The following is an 8,607-nucleotide window of genomic DNA, read 5'->3' as shown; positions in this document are numbered from 1 at the left end:
TGAGCTCAGGAACTTGTATTGCCAGGCAAGTGCTTCTGCCACTGAGCTATCTCCCCAGTGTCCACGTTTTTAAGCCTTAACATGAGAATTGAAGACTACCTATACTTTTTTGGGGAAAAGGTTGTTTCCAAGATTTTGCTATTAAATTTGTGCTGCTCTGAACAAAAATATACCTATATCACTGTGTTATGTTTGTAAGATAACAAGAAGATACCTAGAAGTAGAACCCTTGAGTCAAACAGAGCCTCTAGTTTTAGATTTTTGTGGAATCTCCATACTGATTTTCAGGATTTGGACCAGTTTGCACTCCCATCAACAATGAAGAAGGGCTCCTTTTTCTCCACAGTCTCTCCAGCATTTGTTTTTAGTTGATTTCTTGATAATATCCATAATCTTAGACACAGCACAATGGCCATCAAGCAATGAATCAATAAAGATGTGGTTTATTGCTACACAATGGAATTCTGCTCAGCTATAAAGCCATATAAACTTTAGATATTTCTAGCTAAATGTACACACCTTGAGACCAAACTCAAGTGGAATAAACGGGACACATGTAGAAATATTTCTTTACTGTGAGTAACCAATAGTGTAAACAAGGACCAAAAGGTATAATAGATATTGTGAAATAGGAAGAATATGGTAAAATGGAAATGGGAACTAGGGTGGGGAGGAAGGGAAGAAGGGAAAAGAAAAAAAGGAAAAACTAAGCAAAGTTTTTGCAAATATTGATAGGAAGAGGTATTGAAGGAAGAGAAAGGAATGGAAGAAAACAAGCTACATCATGCACAGGTACAAATTTCCTATGAAAAATGTGATTGCTCTGAATATTTAAAATGTAACAATAGACTTAATTAATAAAAGGCATTGTTTTCCTGAGTTCAAACAAAACCTGGCTTCAGCATCACATGATGTATTCCAGCAGTGAGTAGGAGGTTGGAATTTGTGGTTTCTGTGATCCTCCCAGTGATTAGTGGAGTTGGTAGCTTTTGGATGGGTTATTAGTAGATGTATAAATGACTGTGAAATGGGTAAGCGAGATGGCTGGGTAATGAACCAAGGGAAATACGGCACACTCATGCTTAGAAGGGTCAGCTGTGACCATTCAGGCAGAAATTGGTGGCATCTGTTGCAGTTCAGAATTTTGCAAGTGCTGAATATTATCTTTTATGTGGCCCATAAAATGAATGGGCAATGCTTACTGGTCAATGTGCTGAGAACTATTCTCCATCAAATTTCTTTCGCTGCTAAGTCATTGATGTTGTCGATCGGTTGATCATGAAGCGGCTCTTAATGAGACATTGAAATTTTATTGTCAGCAACTAAGACGAAGACTGCATAATAAATATATGAAAGAAATAATTTTGTGTAGCAATACGCAAGAGAAAAACGTCTGTTGCAACTGACTAAAACAGGTAATTATTAATTTTTTTCTAATTAAATGGTTGAAAATATTTAAAAATCCAATTATCACCTGAGCAACAGTCTTATTCAAGGTACACTGTTATATTCTTGAGGACCAAGACATATACAAAATTATAATCCTAAAACACTAAGAAATCATTAAAAATACTTGCAATTCGAAGAGAACATAAGGCAATAATTGCTGTGAAAGAGTAAGTAAACATAATTTGGGAATGTTACAGAATTTGTTTGCCTCAAGCATAGCAGTAAATGTATTTCAAATGCTATTAAAAATAGAATTTTAAAAAGGAATGATGAACCTCTATAAAAACAGATAATAGGTAGTGTTTGCCACACTATTTTCCCTGAAATAATCCTCTCCAAAATCAGGAAAAGCAAGCAAGCAAGCAAGCAAGCAAACAAACAAATCAGGAAATGAATCAGAAATGAAAATCCCCTCATTGAAGAAATTACATTTGTAGACCCAAACCAAAATGTTTTCCTCTGCCAACCACAGAGGAAAGCAAGCGAGTGTATGGAGATGCCAAGAGAGAATGAGCACAGCTGGTTTCATTACAGATGCCAGAACGCAATCCCCCAGCTTGAGCGGGGGACTCTCAGGGTCAAACCCGGAAGTGCCCACCAGCTGGGGGCGGGGAATTCCTGATCCCGCTGGACACCTCTGAGTAAGGGGGCAGGTCAGACCGAATGGGTGAACCCAGTTATCATTTTAAGTTGAGACCATTTTTCCTTGGTAGGCTAAACAGTAAACAGCTGTGGAAATGCTGCTAAATTAAGTGGGAAGAACAAGCATTAAAATTACTGCTCTACACACAGACACACACACACACGCACACTGTCTTGTATTCTATAGGAAGTGTACTCTGCAAGGAAGATTAATATGAATTTCTGCCAGCTATGTTAATAAGAACTCAACCGAAATGATGGAAGGAGCAAAAACAGTTTTACGACAATAACATAAAATAAACCAAACAAAGGCTGAAAAGGAAAATGAAAGACACTTGGAACTTTGTACTTTGTATATAAACACAACATTTATGTTGAATTTAAATGAATACCTTCTCTGAACAAAAAATGTTGCTTTCAGGTATTTTTGTACAAATACAATAGTCTGAAATATTAAATCTGCATATATTTAAATTTCAAAATTCACCATCATGTTTCTTACTATATTATTCAATAGTAAGGATACTCAAATTGTTGTGAAAATATGACTATGTCCCCTAAATTCTTTGCATTGTAGAGCTTAAAAACCCTCCACTGAGTTTTGGGGTCCCATTTCATAATGTCCATTTCATAAATAAAACCATTGTATTTTCTGTTTATGAATTTGACTTCAAGAAAGGACAGATAAGTGGAATCTATGTTATTTGTGATTTTATGTCTTGATTCATTCAGAATAATGCTTCAAATTTAATGTGAGTTTTCATGTGCCAGCATTTATCTTTTGCTTTTAAAGCTGAATAATATTAAATTATATATGTATACCCATTAAACAAATGCATTCATTTATATATAGACATCATATTTGATTCTATACTTGTATTTATTGTGAACAAAGGTGTTATGAATATGGGGGTACAAATCTTTTTGTTGTTGTTAATTTTTGGTTTTTTGGTGGTACCAGGGATCAAACTCAGGACCTTTTGTTTGCCAGGCAAGCACTTACTCCACTTCACTATCTCCCTTACCCCCAAATACCTTTTTGAAATCTACTTTACCTTTTATTGCGTTTATATCCAAGAGTGGTATTGAAAGTTATATAGTATTTTACTTCACTTTTTAGAGGAACTATCATAGGTTCCAACGTGACTACACCATTACATATTCCCAAGTAGTCCTGTTACTTTACATCCTCGATATTCATTACTTCTGATTTCTTTTATTTTATTTTACGCTTTGACACCAAACATCCTTATCTATGTGAAGGTTAGGATTATTTTATTGTGGTTTTAGTCTGTTTTCCTCTAATGATTGGTGGTGTTGAGTACTTTTCCTATGTTTACTGCATTTGTAAATCTATAGAGAAAGGTTTATTCAAAGGTTTTGTCCACTTTAGAAGTTCTTTATATAATTTAGAGAGCAAACTTGATGTGAATTTGAAAAATTCTCTCCCTTTCCTGGCTGTCTTTCATTGCTGTTGCGCATGGTTTTTGATTCACTTGGAATTATCATTTTCACTTAGTTCATGTTCATTATCTTGTCTTTTCCTTTTTCTTTCTTTGTTGCTAGTAGATTTTTAGTTCTAGCCAGAAAATTGTTATCAGTGTCATAAACAATTTTCTGCATGTTCATCTTTCAATAATTTTACAGTTTGGGTTTTTACTTTAGGACTTCAAGCATTTTTAATTTTTGTGTAGGATATAAAGTCTATCTCTAATCTGCATATACTGATTCACAACACCATCTGCTGAAACCCCTGTCCTGTTGCCATTGGACAGCTTTAGAATTGTTATTGAACGTGCTTTCCTAGCTGAGCTTCCTAGTACACAAACACAATGCCACCAGTCTGTGAGTCTGAGGCCAGAGTAACATAGGTTTGAGCCCAAAATGGGGCAACTTAATGAGACCTTGTCTGAAAGTGAAACATAAAAAGAAAAAGCTGGCAGTGGAGTACAGAGTGAAGACTCTGGCTTCCTTCCCAGTGCTTGCGACTTTGATTTGGTTTTGCAGCGAATCTCCAACTTGTTTAGATAATGGTGACAACAATGAGAAATAGTCTAAGTGATGCATAAGCAACTGTCTATCATTTATTTGTGTCTTCTCTCCTCTATGAATGAGTTTGATTCTTTACCTTCTTTCAGTTTAGACTGAAGTATTCTTTTTGATAATGTTAATGTATTTATTGTCTATTTTTTCCTATCTTTTTTAGATTGTTTACTGTGAATGTGCAAAACACAACTGATTTTTAGTTTTTTATCTTGTAATTTGCTGTAATAATTTTACATTATTTTAAACATTTTTGTTGAATGGCTAGAGTATTAGACATTTAAAATATTGTCTTCTCCAAACAGATAAATCTGTGTCTTTTTTTCCTCTGAAGATGATTTTTATCACATTTATTTGTCTAATTTTTGTGATTAGCACTTCTGCTACTGTGTTACAGAGAGGTAGTAGAGGAAGGTACCTTTGGTTTGATTATGATCATGGAGAAAGTGTTTTTAGTTTGAGATAATTTTTTTTGCTATTAGAGTTCTAAGGGAAATCTAATCATCTGAGTTTTGACCATAACACAAGATGACTTAGGATGTTAATAGTTTGTGTACCAATGAAGAAATCATTAGCTTAATGTACAGAAGTCTCGTAAAGCTCAAATATTGCAATAAAACACATGTCAAAATAGCCATTTCCCATTCATTCAAGATCAAAACTTATACTTTTTTACTTTTTTTGTATTTAGTACAGGGCCTGCAGGGTCTCACTACACAGATCAGACTCATAGTGATCTTCCTGTTTTCAACCTCCCAAGGGCTTGGATTATAGGCGTGCGCCACCGCGCCCAGTCTCAATCATTGGCCATGGGGTTGGAGCCAGCACAGTGCGCTGGGGATCGAACCTTAGCCACTGCATTCTGCCTGAGCAGGTGCTTTAATCTGCTGAGCTATTTGGCTGGCCCAAAGGTTTTCTTAGGGAAGGTTTTTAATTTTTTTTTTCCTTTTTGCTGCTGAGGACCAAACCCAGGGCTTCCAGCTTTCTAAGCAAGCATTCTAACATTTAGCTAAATTGCCAGCCCCTTGGTTCATATTTAAGAATGATATGATTAGCATTCTAAATTTCAGTGAAATGAAGTTTTGGTGTTAACAAAGAACACTGAAAAGAATTATTCACTTAGTATATAATAACTGCCAGTTGACTTGTATGAACAGCACTCTGACTCCTTTCAAGAGCAGCAGGGGTGCTTGGGCCGAAGTCTCTTTCAGTGTATTAAGCTTACTTTACCTTGGAATCCTTAATGAAAGCCCCTTCTTCACATCTTGTGCTTATCTGGAAAAAAAGAAAAGATACAGGTTCATTCAGATGTTTCTTTCTTTATTTATCTACAAAGCCTATGAATGGACAAAATAATTCATCCTAAATACTATTTTCCATCTGATTTTGGTAATTGAATATCACACCCTAAAAACTACAATTTTCCTGTAGAGTCTTTTTTATCTGAAAAAAAAGCTAAAAGAAAGTCCTTCAAATTAAAATGTCCTAAAGCCTATCCTGGAAAGGAAAACTATTGTTCAGAAAAATTTAACTCAATACAAATATTGTTGAGTATCAAAAAGCATTTAGACACTGGACAAACTGACATAGATAAGATAATATGAGATGATCAATGCCTTTAAACATGTGTAGGGAATTAGATAAATCAGAAACACTCAAATATCCAAAAAGATTAAATTAACACTGTGAGAGGAACAAAATGTCCTTTTAACAAAACATCATCGGCAGAAAATCTTAAACCCTTACATAAAAAGGTAAGAGTCAATTGTCAAGGCAGAAATTAGGCTTTGTGGTTTATTTCCTCCTGCCGGTTACCAGAGCAAATACGAAGATAAAACCTTGTCCAATAATAAAGTACTTTAGAAAGATGATTACCTATGATTATGTTTACAAGTTGGTGCCCATAATGTTCCTTTAAGCGTTATATTAAACACCTCTCTTGAACACAGGAAGAAACAAAAGACATAATTTCTCAGTTTTTTAATGATCCCCAAAATAGTTTTGTTTTTTTCTTTTTTAAATCAAATGACAGTAATATCTTGGAATTGTTTGTGTGAAATGTGCAGGCCAACGGGATTCACCCAGTCACAAAGACAAGAGCACTGCTTGAGATAGATTTCGGATCAGCCACCCCACAGCGGTTCTCTCAGAAATAATCCCGCCTTTAGAGGAGCACGATTACCAATACCTAAATGCTGAAAACAGCCCCTGTGCCCATCAACAGAGGGATGCATGAGGAAAACGTGTTTGTGCCCAGTGGGGTACTACGCTACCACAAAGAAGGAAAAGCCTGAGGCACTTGAAGGAAAATGGGTGCCCTGAGACTACAATGATGAAGCAAATCAGACACATGAGCTTGGATAGCGCACGATTTCTCTCCTGTAAGAAACCTAGAACATAAAAAAATTGGAGAGAGAAATAAAAGGTCGGTAATAGGAAATGGGATAAATATTTTGCAAAAGGAATGGGAATCAAAAGACAGAAGAGAGAAGACATGGGGATGAGAAAAGACCAGAATTGTGTTAAGTGCACGTGCGGCCCCACGGTGAATGCGGTCACCAAGTGCTGCACCCAGGCACCAACGCACTATTTTTTTAAGATTTGTGCTTTCTTTTCTAATTCCTCGAGATAAATGCATGGGTACTATGGATGCTGTGATAAGGCAGATTAAAGATACTTTTAGTAGAAAACTATAGAGTAACATGACTCTTAGAGCATGAGACAAACTGTCGTAAGTGCTCGCTTTGCAGCACCTAGGCTGAAACTGGAAGGATACAGAGAAGATTAGCACGACCCCTGTGCAAGGATGGCATGCAAATTCGTGAAGCATTTCACATTTAAGAAACAAAACGAAATGTTCACTGCCAGGTCTGATGGCATATGCCTGTAATCCCAACTCTTGGAAATAGAGACAAGAGAATCGCTAGCTCAAGCTCAATTTGGACAATTTAGCAAGTTTTTTTGTTTTGTTTTGTTTTGTTTTTTTTTTTTTTTTTTTTTTTTTTTTTTTTTGGCTTTCTTCATCCCTGAGATGCAGTACCGGATGCCTGGAACATAAAGGAGGACATATTCCATTTGGCATGAAGTTTACAAAGGTTTCATTCCTTAGTCATAGCTGGCTTCATGGCAGAATGGCAGGGAGAAGGGATGGCAGACAAGGAACAGTTCCTGGCATGGTGGCAGAGAGCTTAGAGAAATCGGGGGAAGGAGGAGAGATCCAGCAGTATCTCAATTCAAGAACACTTTTCTTTGGATAAAAAGAAGACAAAATTTTGGTTTTGTTTACAAAATCTGCATCTGATAATGAGTGTGACTATGGCCATCTTTTCACAGAAATACAAACAATGTCATCTTTTCCAAAATTGTAGAACAAATGAAGTTCGTGAACCAGGGCACCACAATACACTTTCCAGGCCACATCATCAGTGTCTATCTCCTCAGACCAGCCTCCAGCTCCCAACATCATATGCATGAATGAAATCACCAGTGGGTTAGCACCACCCCTGTGATCCATCCAGTCACCTCCCAGAACCCCCTTTGCCCTACCTCCTGTAAGCACAGGAGACTTAGCATAAACCTCTAGTTTTAAACCCCAATATTCTGACCTCCTAAGAGATTCATGTAAATCCTTTTATGCAAAATGTGTTTAGTTCATCTTTAAGAGCTGTTAGTGTCCTAACAGCTCTAGCACTGCTGAAAAGTCCAAGTCCAAAGTCTTCTCTGAGATTTAATGCACACTCTTAGGTGAAAGCCTTCTTAAATATCAAAAGAAAGTCAAACACTGTGGACATAGAAAGGTACAGAGTAAGCATTTCCATTCCACAAAGTAGAAATACAAAGATACTAAAGAATGGGACCAAAGCAAGACTGCAGCCCAACATGGTGAACATTAGGTCCTGTAGATCCATGTACAGAGCCAAAGGCAAATTCAGGTCAGATGTAGACTCCAAAGGGCTTCAGCAGCTTCAACCCTATGGTGCTCAATACCTGTGGCTGCAGCCCTTGCAGCCTCTCTCTTGGGTTGGCTTTCCTCACTCCTTGCACCTTTTTTTCAGATGCCCCACACTCCTGGATTTTCCCATGTCTCAGGCATGTTCACTTGTGCAGAATCAAACGCTGCTCCTCAGTGCACGCTGCCTGGCTTCCTGTGCCTTCTGAGCTGGGTAGGAGCCTCTCTAACACCAGAACTCTTCACTCTGTATGTGTACAAAAGCAACACCATGTGAATGATACCAATGTCTGCCACAAGCTTGAGCAACAGCCTGGCATCCTTTAATTGTGACTGCACTGCCCTGAGTACCTGAACAGCTGCCCTAAATTGCAAAGACTTTGGCAAAATTGCCTTTCACTTTGTCCAGCAGGGTCCTTTCAGGCTCATCCCACAGCAAAATCTTTCATTTTTGAAATTTTGTGTCTGACAACATGGTGGCCTGATGGTTGCTCATATTCCCTCAAAATGTTTTCTTTATTGTC

General features: G+C 37.2%; 1 non-coding gene across 1 annotated transcript; it reads left to right on the top strand.

Moving 5' to 3' along the window:
- Positions 1-6,869: 6,869 nt before the first annotated feature.
- LOC111814582 lies at positions 6,870-6,975 on the top strand. The gene has a single exon (XR_002819536.1). It is a non-coding gene; the product is annotated as a U6 spliceosomal RNA (small nuclear RNA).
- The last annotated feature ends 1,632 nt before the right edge of the window (positions 6,976-8,607 follow it).

Source organism: Octodon degus, unplaced genomic scaffold, assembly GCF_000260255.1.
Source record: "Octodon degus isolate 3935 unplaced genomic scaffold, OctDeg1.0 scaffold00367, whole genome shotgun sequence".
Taxonomy (NCBI): domain Eukaryota; kingdom Metazoa; phylum Chordata; class Mammalia; order Rodentia; family Octodontidae; genus Octodon; species Octodon degus.
Note: the sequence above shows the minus strand (reverse complement) of the source record. Positions and strands in the feature narration are given on the sequence as shown.